This window comes from Eumetopias jubatus, unplaced genomic scaffold (assembly GCF_037043125.1).
Source record: "Eumetopias jubatus isolate StellerSeaLion01/CBP00866 unplaced genomic scaffold, mEumJub1_p1.0 scaffold_32, whole genome shotgun sequence".
Classification (NCBI taxonomy): domain Eukaryota; kingdom Metazoa; phylum Chordata; class Mammalia; order Carnivora; family Otariidae; genus Eumetopias; species Eumetopias jubatus.
In genome coordinates this window covers 1,836,714-1,853,890 of record NW_028274838.1, presented here as the reverse complement: position 1 = coordinate 1,853,890, position 17,177 = coordinate 1,836,714, and the positions used below count along the sequence as shown (strand labels likewise).

The 17,177-nt window shown below is 41.2% G+C and overlaps 1 pseudogene; it reads left to right on the top strand.

The window, feature by feature from the left end:
- LOC148161978 (phosphatidylinositol transfer protein beta isoform-like) overlaps positions 1 to 16,811 on the top strand; it is a 35,317-nt pseudogene extending 18,506 nt beyond the window's left edge.
- The last annotated feature ends 366 nt before the right edge of the window (positions 16,812 to 17,177 follow it).

The following is a 17,177-nucleotide window of genomic DNA, read 5'->3' as shown; positions in this document are numbered from 1 at the left end:
ACCATCTTTACTCTAAAATTAGCCTGGTCCTATCTCATACATTTAGGTACACATGGGGAGTTGTGTCTTCATTAACCAACAGTTCTCTCAAATTCCTGTTCTAAAGCATTCCATTAGTATTTCCCAACAATGACAGATGTAAGTGTTGAGAGCATTACAGCACAATTAGTAGTTGACCCAAGAAAATAGAATTATTTGCTGCCTTTGTGTAATGGATTCAAATGCTTAATATTATTCCTAGTGATTCTGAAGCTCCTTGCTCAGGCTGCTTCTCTATAGCATAAAATATAACTTTTCTTTTTCATGTTTGAAGAGTCTTTTCCATTACAGAATTACGTAGCTGATGTACAATCTAGTTGCTGGCATATCCCATATCAGATAGAGTTGCTTTGGATCAACGTCACTTAATCCAAAGTAATAAAATTATCCTGGAATGATGAATTTAGAGAAGAAAAGAGAAACAGACTCAGGCTAGGTTACCTTATATACCCAAGGGAATTACAGAATTCAGAACCGGAATAAATGAAGATGTGGCAAGGATCAGTAAAATAATAGACCATTTCTGAACATTAAAAATATAAGTCTGGGGCACCTGGGTGGCTCATTCGAAGGCGTCTGCCTTTGGCTGGGATGGAGCCCAGCATCCCTGCTCAGCGGGAAGCCTGCTTCTCCCTCTCCCACTCCTCCTACTTGTGTTCCTGCTCTTGCTCTCGCTCGCTCTCTGTCAAATAAATAAATAAGATCTTAAAAAAAAAAGATATAAGTCTCATGTTGAGTCTTCAAAATGAAAAGATCCCAAGGACCTAAAAAAAATTAGTGAACATGCAGAAGAGCCTGCATCTGTTATGCGTTCCAGTGAGCTTATTCTTTCCAGAAATAATTTAGCATATATCTCCAAAAGATAAACATTTTTAAAAATAGTCACAATACCATCATTACATATAACACGTAACAATAACTTCTTAATATCTTTAAATATCCAGTGAGTATTAAAATTTCCCAGATGGCCTCTTTTTCTTTCTTTGTACCTTGCCTTATTCTTATTCTCAAATTAGGATCCAAACAAACCCATCCCTTGCTGTTAGCTAATACCTCTTAAATCTCTTTGTCTATAGGTTCTCAATCATCTCTTTAATTTCTTTGCTATTTCTTAGTTGATGATGTCAGAGTTTCCTATATTTTAAATATTGCTAATCACATCCCTGTGGTGCCATATAATGTGTATCTCTATAGGTTCAGTATTTTGGCTAGAAAACTCCACAAGTGGTGTCATCTATTTCCATCAAGAGGTGTAAGATGTCTGGTAGTTTCTCTTTTTGTGATGCCAGTAGTCATTGCGGGTGACTGCATGGTTCGGTGATTGCATTGGAGGGTGAAAAATTGGGACACTCTGATTCTGTCATCCTGTCATCATTATTGAGTGGGAATACTTCCATTTAAAGAGAAATCTCAAGTAAACCATTTGGTTACTCTGAGGTACAGTATAAAATAAAGGCAGGAAAATGCTGGATTCTTTCCCTTTATTTGCTGGTTTTCAGAATAGTGAGCGGGTTCCCCTCCATTCTTCAGAAGAAACCAGTTGCTGTTGTTACATCTTCTGTGCATGGTTTTAACAGAGCTGATGTCTTTCAATCCACTGTTGAGCCCTCTCTGGCTAGGGAGTCTCTTTAAGCAGGCCATCAAGCCCTCTGACATGACCCAGGAGCCTTTTTTTTCTCATTTCCTTTGGAAAGATAAGATGATCCAGTACCTTCTTGTACATTTCCTGCCCCAGTTCTGGAATCAGCCATTTCTCTATGGAGCTCTGGCTTGTTTCAGTAGAAAATCTTGTTTAGTGATCACAGTACAGATGCTAGGAGCACCCGTATTGCTAGACTGCTCCTGGTTTCTGGGATTGTTCAGTGGACAGAGGTAGGAAATGTGTGTTTTAAGAGAAGATGCATCAGGGGCACCTGGCTGGCTCCGTTGGTTAACCTTCTGCCTTCGGCTCAGGTTATGATTCCAGGGTCCTGGGATCGAGTCCTGCGTTAGGCTCCCTGCTAAGCAGGGAGCCTGCTTCTTTGCCTCCTCCTTGCTCGTGCTCTCTGTCTCTCTCTCAAATGGCTATCTCTATCCCTGTCTCTGTCTCAAATAAATAAAATCTTTTAAAAAGAGGGAACATGCATCGGGAGACTATACTGATATTTCCAATTCAAATTTAGGGTTGCTGGTTTTTATTTAAATTCTTTTCTATTTTTCACTTGTTCTGTTAAGCTGAGTATCTTATTTACTGATGACATAAACATAATTCCTCGTGTCTTCATATAATTTACTTAACTAGCTTCCAAATAGAAATACCAATATAATAATTAACAATATAATTACTAAAAAGGAAATACATTTTATTTGATGTTCTTTTTGTCCTTAACGTACATCCCACTAAGATATACAGCCAAATGACTATTTTTTTATATTCACTTAAATTAATTCCTCTCTGCATGGCTTAAACCAGTGACTTAGTGCATAGGTTCATTTCATTTTGCTTTCGATTTTGAGGAAAGGTTACATTAAAAGCAAAATCTTACCACACCACAGGTAATAATTTCTTTAACATTTTAACATGCATGATTCTTGTCATTTCTGTACATGAATGTTATTACAAAAATAGAATCATGGTTACATAAGGCTTTGTATTTGCTTGATTCCCTCCGGAGTAGATCGTAAACCTCTTCCCATGTCATGAAAACATTTCTAAATTAATGTTTTAGCACCTTCATAGTATCCCATCATTTATGTAAATTGTAGCTCTCTCAGCTAATCCTCTGTTGTTGACCATTTAAGGGGCTAACAATTTTGCACAATTTAAACAACACTGTGATGAATATCTTTGGAACCAAATGTGTTCACATATTCCCAAATTACTGTTTTAGCATAAATTCCCATGAATGTATTCCCCAAGCCAAAAAATAAAATAATCATTTGAAGACTTTGCTTCATTCTGTGGAATCATTTTCCTAAGTGTTTGAGAGTTCTCATGTCCCTAAATTCTCGCCAACACTAGGGGTTGTAATTCACTTTTTAATTTGTCTAATTTGAAAAGTAATATAGCATATGATTGTTGATTATATAGACATTTCTTTAAATGGATGACTATAGGTATTCATTTGTTCACTTTTCAACAAAAATGTAATTCAGCTTTTACTATCTGCCATGCCTTGGACCGGGCACTGTCCAACACAGACACATTCCTCCCCTCCTCTGGCCCAGAGTCCGGAGGAGAAGAAAGACATTTGAATAAGTAGGGCTGGAAGGAGAAGTGCAAGGCATCATGAGAGTGCATGGTGGGAGACCAAGCTAGACAGGGAGGTGGGGGTCAGGAAGGATATGGAAATTTACACTGAGGCCAAAACAATGAGTAAGCTGTAACTAGGGACAAGCAGGTGATGTGAAGGAAGCACCACCGAAAGAGAGAGCACAGCATGTGCAAAGATCCTGAGGTGTGTTTCATATCTTTTCTTCATATGCAAAGACCTCATCATGAGAGAGAATCTAAGCCTGCAGGATCCAATTTGTATGACACAGAGATGCCCCTATAAAGAGTAAAAAAGAAGTAGGAGCAGCTTGAGCACCTTGTCTCAGACGCCCCTCCTGAGCCTGTGCTCCCAGGTCTCTATCCTCTTTGCCTACAAAAGCAACAAGTGCCTCTTCATCACCCCTAATATCTCCCAGCCAAACCACGGGATCGAGGTGATTTACAGCACCTGTGCATCCTGAGCAGATTAGATTTTTATATATTTAGTATTTAAATATTTAGTATTTATATATAATATAATATAAATATAATATATTTATATTATGCAAATTGCATAAACTTTATTTTCTTGTTGCCGCAAGCAGTGTATCCCAGGGCAGCCATTCACTAAGTTGAAACAGATAAAGTTTTAATAATAAATACTGATGATGAATAAGTCACAAAGTTTGTGCAATGCTAATGTACTCACTCACCGTAGGGTAGTTTATTAGATAAACAAGTAACATTTCCTGATTTGCTTTTGCTCAAGCGGCGTCGTTTTCCTGGAAATGTTTGCGCAATAAATTATTTCAACCCATTAGGTGTTAACGGACAAATCATAGTCACTTGCAATCTGTTGTGAATTGCTGAGAATTGAGATTTAAACACTGAAATTATACATTAATTTTGCTTTACAAAAACAAAGCTGGTTAAGGAAATTAAACTTGGTTGAAATGGGAACAAAACAGTATGTTTGATGCTGAATATTTTAAGCCTGCAAAGGAGGCTGTGAATGGTTTCATTAATATTCAGAACACTTGGGCATTCATGACAAGGAGAAAAGGCAAATAACAGCACCCTGCTTTGGGAATACCCATTAGCAGCAATGCAACTGTGCGGGCGGTGTTTGCCCACAGGATGCCTGTGCGGCTTCAGGATGGGTCAGGGCCCTACCCACCTGTGCAGTAGTCTGAAACAGGGCATCCTGCCTCTTGGTATCTCCAGGGCAGAATTGATTCTGTGCTCACGACAGCCTGCTTCCGTTTGGAAGGGTGATTAGAAAATGTCTTGGAAAATAGCATCCAGCAGCAAATAGCCGGAAACCACCTCACTGTGCATCAGAGGGGCAGTGGCGAGAGGGAAGTACAGTACAGGTCTCCACAGCTAGGAAAGAGAAGGAAGTAAACCCATGTGGTCTGAATTCAATTTCTAAGATAATGTGCTTTTTAAAATTTCTGGTATGAATTTCATTTAAGAAAATCATACTTACAGAAATGTGCACAAAACCATAAGTGATGATGAATTTTCTCAAAGTGCACACACACGGTTACCCAACACCCACATCGAGTGTTAGAACACTGCAATCCCCTAGAGCCCCTTCCTGCTCTCTCTGTCTCCCTCACACCCAGGGGGACGACCATCCTAACTTGTGACATCAGAGGTTAGTGCTGGAACCATCTACCCTTTCATGTCTGGATTCTTTCCATCAGGGGAATGTCTATCAGATTTGTCCACATCGTTACTTAGAGCTGTGGTTTGTGGATGCTCATTAATGGAACATATTCCGTTGTATAAATACACCACAATTTATTTACTCATTCTCCTGCTGATGGATATCTGGGTTCTTTCCAATTTTTTGCTATTACAAATAGTGCTGCTTTAAATATTCTTGAACACATCTCTGGTGAATGTGAAAATATGTGTTTTTAAAGTAAACATAGCCAGGTACAGAGCAGAGTGTTAATGGTACATTCACATCAGTATGGGGGATGTGGGCAAAAGGGACTGGGTATAGGCTCACGCACACCACGTACATTCACTGGTGTTGTGCAGAGGCCCTTTGGAAGTTGATAAAATGATGACCATGCCTGCCTTTGGGAAGAACGTGTAAGGAGGAGCCAGGGCAGCCTTACTTTTCACTGTTGATATGTATGTGCTATTCTGAATTTTTCAAAGGGACTTGATTAAGCTTTCAGTGTAAAATTACTTAATCCAAGTTGGAGGGATATAATGAATACAGAGTCATTTGGTGCCTACCTGAACATGTGGTCATTATTACAACATTAAAATTTACTTTCCTTCAGCTGTGTGTCTCCGTGCTTTTCCAAAGTGTATTTCATGCATTTCTCACTATAGGAGTGAAGAAAGCATTTGTGACCATTTCTGTAGACCGTGCATGTACCCTGATTTCATCAAATCATCAGAATCAACCCGTGAAATACGATTTATGAAATAACCCACTTCACTAATGAGGTGACTGGAGATCAAGGAGGTGGGGTGATAGCCTAGGGTCACATGGATTTTGTCATGCGCTCTTTTCAGTCATAAATGTCCAAAAGATCCTGGAACACACTGGCATCAAAATGAGAAGGAGCAAAAGAAGATGAGGGAAAGAGAAACTTTGAGGTTAATCCGGAGGGTTTAGAGGGGCCATCCTGGAATAACCATAGGTCCTTCTGTCCCCTCTCATCCCCCAGTGCAGGTCATATCCTTAGTGACCCCTATTTGTCAATGTTTTCTGCCTTAGGTGCTCTAGACCAGGGTCAGCCAACATTTCTGTAAAGGGCCAGACAGTAAATATTTTATGCTTGGTGGACCATGTGGTGTCAAACTTCTCAACTCTGCCTCATTGGAGCATAAAGTAGCCACAGACAATATAGAAAAGGATGGGCATGGTTGTCTTCCAATAGAACGTTATTTAGGACGCTGAAATCTGAATTTCATACAATTTTCACATCATGAAGTATCCTTTTTACTTTTCAACCATTTCAAAATGCAGTAACCATTCTTACTCTTAGCTCCTGGGCTGGACAAAAACGGTGATCCAATTTGGCACATTGGTTTCAGTTTGCCAACTGTTGCTTTAAACAGATGCAAAAAATAGGTTAACACAGTCACTGAACAGAAGCTTATCAGTTTTAGTCAGAATTCTTTCAGTTGTTAAATGGGAACCAGACTGAAACTAGAAAAATCAAAGTAGGGAATTCATGAACTTATAACTGGGAAGCCCGAGGGGTTGGTATTCAGACATGGCTGGTTTAGGGGTTTGGCTAACAAGCTGCTCTCTCTGCCTCCATCCCTTCATCTTCGTCCTCCCTCTTCTCCTCTCCTTCCTCCTCTTCTCTCCTCCTCCCCCCATCCCCCTTCTTGTCTTCTCTTGGGCTTACTTAGTCTCCCTAAGACTGTATGGTCTTTATCGCTTGTAATCTCAGCAACATCCAAGTCCTCAGTGAAGGCAAAAACTCTTCCTCTTTACCAGCACGCAAAATCCTGTCCCAAATTATCCTAAAACAAACTCTGTTCAGACATCACCACCTGTTTCTTCCATTTGACACTTATCCTCAGCCATCTATTGAGCTTCCGGCTCTGTGTCCGATGAGAATAAAAAATGAATAAATGCAGACCCACCATCAGGAACTTGAGTCTCATGGGAGAGACAGCAAAGGGAACAGAATGTGACAATGACACACACTATACCTCGATTTGTCTCACATCCTTTGAGGTCCTTGTAATATTCTTGTCCATCTCCCCTATGATACAGGGGGCAGGGGGTGGACAGAAGTGTGAGGACTCATTCTAGTATTCCTGGTGCCTAGCATTCATTGATAAATTAATTCTTCCTTCATATGTTTTTTGGGTGTCTACAGTGTGCCAGACATTATATTAGGCATGGGATACAGAGAGGTAAAATGGAACAAATGCCGTCTTTGCTCACATGAAATGCATGGTCTACTACATAGCATTTCTTCATAAATTAGAATTATTCTAAATTTGGCCTAGAGTCAAACCCTAGCTGCATGCTACTAGCTTTGTAAACTCCAGAAAGTTACTTACCCTGTACAAGTCTCTAAGTATATAAAGCAGGCATAAGGGCAGCCCCTATCTCGTGGGGTTGTGGTGAAGATCCATTGAGATAATGCACATACAACATTTAGCAGACTTCCTGAGGAAACCACTGGTGTTCCATAAACACGATCTAATATTAATTTGTTCTAACCCATAGTCTGAAATGGAATAGATGCTCAGTAAATGCCTTTTGAATGGATTTTGCCCCTTAGATACTCTTACAAAAAGCCTAATTCTTATAGCCACCTCTATTACCCTCCCAGTCTGTTGTCCCATACCCCTGAAATGCATATGACCTGCATGTGGCTCTGGCTTCCTATTTAATCCCCACAATCCAGGAGCTCCCATCAGTCCCTTGCTGTGCCCTCATTCAAGCCCCAGCCTCTTTTCTCCAGAGCCTGGGCTCACTAAAGTCTCATTGAATTGTTTTTGGATCTTACCGTGTGACTCACAGCTGGCGTCAGACTACTCAGGTTGAGAGCAGAGTGATAGATATGGATTCCTTTTGTTGAGTGTAAATTTTTAAGTAGATACGGAAACCAACAGGCATCCAACAGTGCCTGCCATAAATTGTTACCTTGTTCAGTAAGAAACAATCAGCACCATATTCCACACAGCCCACAGGCTCCAAGCCCCATCCCAATTTTCCTGGAGACATGCAGCCTATCCATGCATTTATGTTATAGCTTAATTCCTTAACATTGATGAAAAACACTGTTGTGATTGATAACAATGTCACTATAATATAACAAAGATAATAGAAATCTACTGGCATACATACGTAGAAAGTCGCAAGAGACAGTCGATACCATGGTGATGAGCCATCATGATACCATGATGAGAGCAAGATAGATGTGCCACCGTGTCACAGTTCTTAAAGGTCCATGACAGAGGTGAGAGCAAATGAAACCTAACTGAGCGAATGTCCCTAATGAGATGAATGCTCTCAAAGACACAGCCCAGACCCACCACATATTAGACCACCCTGCCCACACACCAGCATCCTGACAAAGATATTTCAGGGACAGATGCTGTTTATTCAGTGTCTACTATTCTTTTATGTACAATAGCTGGAGCATAACTAAAAACTATGAGACCTAGAAAAAGGAGGAAAAGGTGTCCCATTTACAAAAGAAAGCAGTCATTAGAACAAAGCCATAGATGGCCCACTATTGCATAGCAGATATGGACCTTAATACAGCTCTGACAAATGTGCTCAAAAATCCGGCTTAAAATGGGGGTGCCTGGCTAGCTCAGTTGGTAGTGTTGTGTGGGACTCTTGATTTTGGGGTCGTGAGTTTGAGCCCCACCTTGGGCACAGAGGTTACTTAATAAAAAATTTTAATCTAGCATCAAATGGACAACATGTGTGAATAGATAGGAAATTTTTGCAAAAAATCGAAAACCTTAAAATAGTTAGAAATGCAATAACTGGAAAACACCATACAAGATATTAATAGTTGATTCAACAGGCTTAAAAAGACAACACAGCAGAAGAAAGGATCAGTGTAGAGAGGATATAATAAACCATTCACACCGAAGCCCAAAGTGGAAAAAAAAGCAATTTTTAAAACTGGAGGAGAATGTTCTAGAAAGATGAGTGAATACCAAACAGTCTAGTAGAAAAGTTTTTGAAATCATAGTTGGCAATTACTAAAAGCGATGAAGGACATCAACCTGGAGATCCAAAGATCTCTGCTAATCCTGAGCAGTGTGAACAGCAAGAGAACTATATCCGGGCACATCATAATCCGACTGCCGAAATCAAATATAGAAAGTCTTAAAAGTATCCATGGGGAGAAGATATATACAGTGAAACACTGAAAAGAGTGGAAGTTGACATCTCAACAGAAGCTATGGAGGGCCACATTTCAAAATTAAGAAATACAAGGGGTGCCTGGGTGGCTTAGGCAGTGAGGCATCTGCCTTCAGCTCGGGTCTTGATCCCAGGGTCCCGGGATCAAGCCCTGCATTGGGCTCCCTGCTCAGCAGGGAGTTTGCTTCTCCCTCTTTCTCCGCCCCTCCCTCTCCCCCTGCTCATGCTCTCTCTTGCTATCTCTCTCTCTCAAATGAAATCTTTTTAAAAAATTAAGACATATGGAAGATATTTGTGGGTAAAAGCTGAAATACTGCATATCCAGCAGATACGCACTACCAAAAGTAGGCTAGAAGACATTGTTTAGGGTTATGGGAAATGATACCAGACTCTTGACTGTTCAAAGCACAAATAACACAGTACTGAAAGGTTGGTAACATATGCAGAAGTAAAATATATGACAATAAAAGCACAGAGTGTTATGGGGAATAGATGGTTATATTATATGGTTATATTTACATGGTTTGTGAAGAGGTAAAATATTATTTGAAACTGTCTGTAATGATTTAAAGATGAATGTTGTGACATCTAGAGCAACCACTAAAACAAATACAAAAATAAAACTAACAAGGGTTGGGGAGGAATACTATCAAAATACTCAGTTAACCCAACAATAGGAGGAGAACAACAAAGAAAACATGAAACAAATAGAAAAAAAATGATAAAATGGTAGGCTTAAATCCAGCTATGTTGACAACTACATGAAAAGTTAGAAGACAGAATATTGCATTGGAAGAGAGAGATTGTCAAATTTAAGCAGGGAAAAATCAAGACCCAACTGTATGTTTGTTACTAGAGATCTGAATGTAGACATACAGATTGAAAGTAAATGGGTGGCAAAGATGTGTCAGGTAAAAAATAAGCATAAGAAATTACATTAATATCAGAAAAAAAACTTTAAGACAAGTAGCATTACTAGAGACAAAGAGGGCTATTTCATAATTATTCAAGAACAGTCCTGAATGTTATGCAAATAACAAGAGATTGAGAAAATGTAAGTAAAAATTGGCAAAGAGATGAGAGAAACAGACGAATCCACAGTCTTAGTTGGAGATTTTAACATTTCTCTCTTAGTAATTACTAGAACAACTAAAACACAAATGTAAAAGGATGTAAAACCTTTGCCCAACACTACCAATAAACTTGAGTATTCAAATCCACATTCAACATTCACCAAGATAGAGTAAAATGATGGGTCGTAAAAACAAATCTCTGTAAATATCAAAAGACTCGAAATATACAGAACATGCCTCTGACCAAAATAGTGTGAATAAAACAATGACATCTAAAAAAAAATCTCAAAATATTTGGAAATTAAGCAAAATACAGCAAAATGATGTGTGTGTCAAAGAATATATCACAAGGAAAAATAGAAAGTAGGTCAACTGAATAATAAGGAAAACAAATATTAAGATTATATGAATAGAACACACATCAAAGGAGCAGAATGAAAGGTCCAGAAATAGACCACTGTATTGATTGTTGAGAAAGGCACCAAGTCAATCCACGTGGAAAGAAAAATGTGTTCAATAAGTGTGAAGCAACTGTATACCTGTATGGGGGGGAAGAATGAATTTTTGACGCCCCACTGTTCCATACCAGATAATTATCATGATGGATTCTGGGAAGCTAGACCATAAACCTTCTAGAAGAAAACAAAATATTTTCACAACCTTCAGGTGGGCCACGATTTTTTAGACAAAACAAAATGTATAAAAAGCAAAAAAGGAAAATAAAGATTAAATGGGATTCATAAAAAAAAAAATGTGCTCTTTTAAAAGACACCATTAGGGAAATAAATACACAACCATAGAAAGGGAGAAAATTTTCACAACACTTTTATCTAACAAAGGACTTGGATCCAGAGTGTTTAAATAGCTCCAACAACTCAATAATAAAAAGACAAATACCCAATTAAAACAGTGGGGAAAAGATTTGAACAGACACTTCACAAGAGGATAAATAAATGGCTAATGAGCACGTGAAAAGGCATTGAAAACCATCACTTTGGAAGTAAATACCACTTCACATGCATGGGTATGACTGAAATCAGAGTCCTGACAGTGCTCAGTGCTGGCGAAGATGTGGAACAGCTGGAACTCTCACACACTTCTGGGTAGCTGTGTAGAATAATACTTTAGATAACTGCTTGGCAGTTTTGTATAAAGTTAAATAACCAACTGCTCTAGAACCCGGCAATTCCACCCCTAGGAATTTACCCAAGAAAAATGAAAATATGTGTCCACAAAAAGACTTGTACAAGAAGGTTCATAATGATGTTCGTTATAATAGCCCAGAACTGGAAACAATCCAGATGTCTATCAACAGGTGAATGGATGAATAAATTCAGGTATGTTCATAAAATGAAATGCTACCTGTCAATAAAAAGGAGTGCACGATTGTTAAAACACAATAACCCTTGACTAGATTATAAAAAAAATACAAAAGAATGTGTTCTATATGATTCCATTGATATGCGATCTAAGAAGAAAACTATAGTGACAAATCAGAAAGCACTTGCCTTTTCAAGGGAATCAAGCTGGAAAGAGGACTAGGGAAGTATTATGGGGTGATATAGTGTTCCCCATCTTGTTTTGGATGATGATTACATGAGTATGTACAATGGACAAAACTCATTGAACTAAATGTTTAAGCCTTGTGCATGTTGTTGTTTGTTAAGTAATCCTTGATTATTAAAATTTTAAATATCTATTCTCTACACGCTGAACAGATAACAATTTAAGAGAGAGGTGGCAGAATTGATGGATTAAGATGAGGTAGGAGACTATGCAGCAGTCCAGTTCATTCAACAAAATCTCTAGGACATCTGGCTTTTACAACTCCTAACTCTTTGGGATGAACCCCGCCTCCTCAATGGAATCAAAGGAAAGGAAGTCAATGCCTGCTGGAAAAGCCACTCTTCCAAAAAAACGAGGTCTACCACTTCTCAGCTCCTTCCCATGCCACAGTGCTGTGAGTGTGGTCACACCCTGCTCTTCATTCTGTTGCCATTACACTGTTTCCTTGGCTCATCTCACTCATTCTGCAATCCCCTCCTCATCAGTTTCTCCTTTTCCAGTGTCTTCCTTGAATTTAACAACGTATCATTGTCTTTCTACTCAACATATTATATTTATTTCCCACCTCCACTTCAAAGTCAGGGGCAGGAATGGTGAGGTTCCTGTCTCTGGGGGGTTTTAAGCAGAGTGGACAATGATATGTACAAGGAATGAAAATCAGGAGAGCGAGGCACTTAATGGCGGGACTGGAGCAGCCAACAGGGTCCTCATGGCACATACCTTCTTCCATTTTATGGCAAGTGCTCCATATGTTCGTACAGCCTACTAAATCAAAACTATGGGTTAATTCATACTTAATTTAATTAGCTAAATTTAATTCTATCCTCTATGCATTTTGTTAGACTAGAGGATAGAATTTCATGCGTATTCATTCTGGCAAGAAATTCTGAAATTTTCTTTGATCATCTGCTAATTTTGCTGCTGTAACAATTAGCCATTGTCAGCTGCCCTAGCTTCCAGGCAGAACCTGATGCTGATTTTAATTACTTAACCTAAGACCAAGGCAAAGTGAAATACCCACTGAGTCCTATTGCAATTGCACTTCATTTAATGTAAAATCTATCGCTTGTAGGCTTGGACATTGCTCTCTGAATTAAGCATCACATGTTGCGGGGCGCTTAGATATTAGTTTCCTCACTTCTTCAGTTCTTTCCTCATGACCTTTCATGGTCATCGTTATTAATTAGCCCAACAGTCACTGCATTGCCTCTGTTGCTGTGGTCCCAGTGACCCTCCCCCGTGGTCCTCTCTGGTGAGCCATACCACCTCTAGTGTGGGTTTCTAAGGATAGTTCCTTTCAACCCTCACAACAAAGACATCCAGGGCTTTTGGCTCTACCTAGTCAAGACATCCTTGTGATGGTTCTTGTCTTAAATCTTTCACCTTAGGTCTGCTTCTACCACCACTGAAAGGATTGTTTTTAGTCTTATCAGGTCATTTAAGATTAATGTGGGTGGAAGAAGGAGTAACCAGACTTTATTTCACTTTTCATGCTACCCACAGCCAGACCTAATGACCAAAGTGATGGTCCTGACTGGAGTTCAGTACTAATCTGGCTTAATGGATTTCTTGCATTCACTTCACTTTTAATTCAAACCCTAGTTTAAAAAACAAAAATAAAGTTTAAATGTCTTGATGCCACTGAGTTGGGGCATCTTTCCAATCCCATCAGCAAACAGGGTCTGTTTATGCTGGAAGGGTTTTCCTTCCCACTGTCCATGCCCACATTATGTCAAGTGGAAGCCAATCATCAGACTCATTTCCTGAGCAAACTGTGGCAGAGAATAGGCAGCACAGAAAATTTGCAGAGATACTCTGTTTTTGGATAACTTGCAAATATGCCTAAAGAAAGAGAAATCAAATTCTCTTCATTTTTTAAAGCAAAAAGAAGTGGGAACACACATGGGTGATCTCATAAGAAGTACTTATGTTGCCTGGTTTGCATCAGACACGCCCCGTCCGTGACGTCAAGGGCTTCGCCTCAGTCCCCAACCCCACCCCGTCTCCCTGCCCCCCAGCTCCCCTCCCAACTTGGATTTCAGTACTGGTGTTCCTCCTTCCCCTCCTCCAGTCCCCCTTCCCCCTCTGCCCTTCCCCTCTTCTCCCTGGCTTCCTTCCTCACCTGCCCAGTCTCCTCTGTCTCCTGAATTGGTTACCACTCCTCTTCCTCTCCCTGCAGCTATGGCCCCCCAAACCCTACACAACCCCCCCCCCCCGACCCAGCCCAGGGAAGGCTGTGCCAGCCAGAGAGAAACATGAGGGAGGACTTTCCAACAGCCCGCGAAGAGCAGATACAACGCTGTCTCTTGCTCTCTCTAGCTCTCTCTCTCTTTCTCTTCGGACCCTGGTTGGAGGACACCGAGTGCCATGGCTGCACCTGTACAGTTCAAACCAGTCCCCACAGCCTCCCCCAGGCCTGGACACTGCGGGGGGGAGGGGAGGACCAAAAGTCCGCAACCCCTGGGCCCTCGGGCTGACACCAGCGCACAACACCTCACACGCTGAACACATCCCAGGGCCTGCTTCTTCCCCAGGCGGGCTCCTAGGACAGGGCGGCGCGCCCCCTCGTGGCCGCGCGGGGAGGCGCCCAAGGATCCCGCTGTTGAGGGCAGGGCCAAAGGGGACCACTGCTTCTGCTCCCTTAGACCAGGCTCACAGTTCTCAGCAGGGGGTTAGTGGGGTCCCAGGCTCCCCACTCTGCCACCGCCTGCCCTCCCTCCACCACTTGGCGCTTCCCCCTGGAGGCGATTTCTGCAGTCAGGTCGGCCTTTGGAGGGAAAATAGCCAGGTCTGGAAAACTAAACAGACTACTTTGAAGAGATTTGGGCAATTGTATGGTCATGGATGGAGCGCCCTAGGGTTCTGATTTGCCTTGTCTTGCTTGCGCCTTGAGGTAGTGGTTTACTTTTCCCGGAATGTTTAAATTAGAAAAGATTGGAGGGTGGAGAGGGGGCGTCCAACTTTAGTTGTCACCTGAGATCAATAGTGTGCTGCTGGGTAGAATAATGCCCCCTCCCTAGGAGCTGCCCAGGCTAATGCCAGGAACCTGTGCACATGTTCCATCCTGCAGCAAAAGGGACCCTGCACAGGTGCTTATGTTAAGGACCTTGAGATGGGGAGATGATCCTGGATTATCCAGGCGACGCCCTGCAATGACAAGGGGGTCTTAAAACACAAAGAGGCAGAGAAGAGGTCAGAAGGAGGCTGTGTGAGGAGGACTCTGCCTGCTGGGACTGGGGCTAGGGCTGAGCATGGAGGAGGGGCCTCTAGGAGCTGGAACAGGCAAAGAGACACACTGCCTGCTTAACCTAAAAAATAGAAAGCGCCAGGTATTTTACCATCCAAATTGGGATTCCTGGGGAATAAAAGGGAAAGGTGATGTGGGACAAACCAGCTGGTCTGAGGAAAGTCACCTAACCGGAGCTGTGCAGGGTCCCTGGTGTGGCTTGCAGTGAGGTCCTGCTCAGGGCCTCCATGGGAGGAAAGGCCAGCAAGTCAGGGGGCAATCATTTGAAAGCAGTAGAGGGAACAGGGCCTGGAGCTCTTCCAGGCAAAATGACCCCTAATCAGGAGCCAGATCCGTCATCGGAAAATAATCCAGAGCTGACACATGTGAGAACCGCCAGAGAAGGATATGAAAGCTTTTAGTATAAGTTTTCCATCAGTTGTAAATGTTAAACCGAGAAATAGAAAATATAAACAACACCCTCTCTATCTTTAAGAGATGAAAACTACAACGTCTGAAAGGAAATATACTACAAGGTATTGACAGAATTTAGAAAATGCAGAAGAAAAATTTTTGATAGAATTGTATTGACTCTGTAGATCTATTTGCGTAGTATTGCCATATGAACTATATTAAATCTTCCAATGCATGCATACAGTTGTTTTTTTTCCCCCATTTGGTCTTTCATCTCTCGTAGAACCATTGCTTCTTATGCTTTTCAGTGAACAAGTCTTGCTCTCCTTGAATGAATTTACACCTGACACATTTACTGTGTTGTGTGCCATTGTAAATGGAATTGCTTTCTAAATTTCCTTCTCAGATTGTTCATTGATAGTGCATAGGAACACAACTGATTTTGTATATATGGTACCCTGCAACTTTACGGAATGAGTCTATGGACTCTAATATTTTTGTGTGTGGATGATTTCAGGTTTTTCTATCTTTAGGAACATGTCCTCTGTAAATAGAGATACAGGTTGACCCTTGACCAATGCGGAGTAAGGATGGTGACTCTCAAGATCAAAAACCTGTGTATAGAGGTGCCGTGAGGGGCGGTAGTGGCGGCGGTGGCGGTGATAGCGGCGGCAGCTGTGAGGGGGTTCCAGGAAGATGGTGCTGATTAAGGAATTCCGTGTGGTTTTGCCATGTTCTGTTCAGGAGCAAAGTTCCTGCATTCGTCAGGATGATTGCTCCAGAGGGCTCCTTGGTGTTTCACGAGAAAGCCTGGAACGTATACCCTTACAGTAGAACAAACCATTATGCCTCAGTTGTAACGAATGTATATATGAAAGATGATTTCTTCATTAAAATTGAAACATGGCACAAACCAGACTTGGGAACATTAGAAAATGTACACGGTTTAGATCCGAACACATGGAAAACTGTTGAAATTGTCCGCATAGATATTGCAGATCGAAGTCAAGTTGAACCAGCAGACTACAAAGCTGATGAAGACCCAGCATTATTCCAGTCAGTCAAGACCAAGAGAGGCCCTTTGGGACCCAACTGGAAGAAGGAGCTGGCAAACAACTCTGACTGTCCTCAGATGTGTGCCTACAAGCTGGTGACCATCAATTTCAAGTGGTGGGGACTGCAAAGCAAAGTAGAAAACTTCATTCAGAAGCAAGAGAAAAGGATATTTACAAACTTCATCGCCAGCTTTTTTGTTGGATTGACAAGTGGAATGATCTGACAATGGAAGACATTAGGAGAATGGAGGATGAAACTCAGAAAGAACTAGAAACAATGCGTAAGAAGGGTTCCGTTCGAGGCACGTCGGCTGCTGATTTCTAGATGAGTCCCGTGTAGGGTCAGAGACAATATCAAACTGTTTACGTAATCAAGGTCAAGTGAGGGGAACAAGTGCAGCCAGTGATGAGTGAAGAAGGATCTGACCAGTATCTGGCAGTGCTGACGTTTCCCAGATGTGTGCTTGTGATGACATACTCACAGGTTCCCAACCACCTGTGTGTGTGTGTGTGTGTGTGTGTGTCTGTGGCTGCATATAAAACGCATGTAGAGCTACAGATCAAGATACACACACTTGTGTATATATGTACATACAAACATACTGAAAGGATTAGTACAATTTCTCCAAAGTACTGTACCTATCTTCAAGAATGCAAAAGAAAATATTTTCAATATATATACCTGGAACAG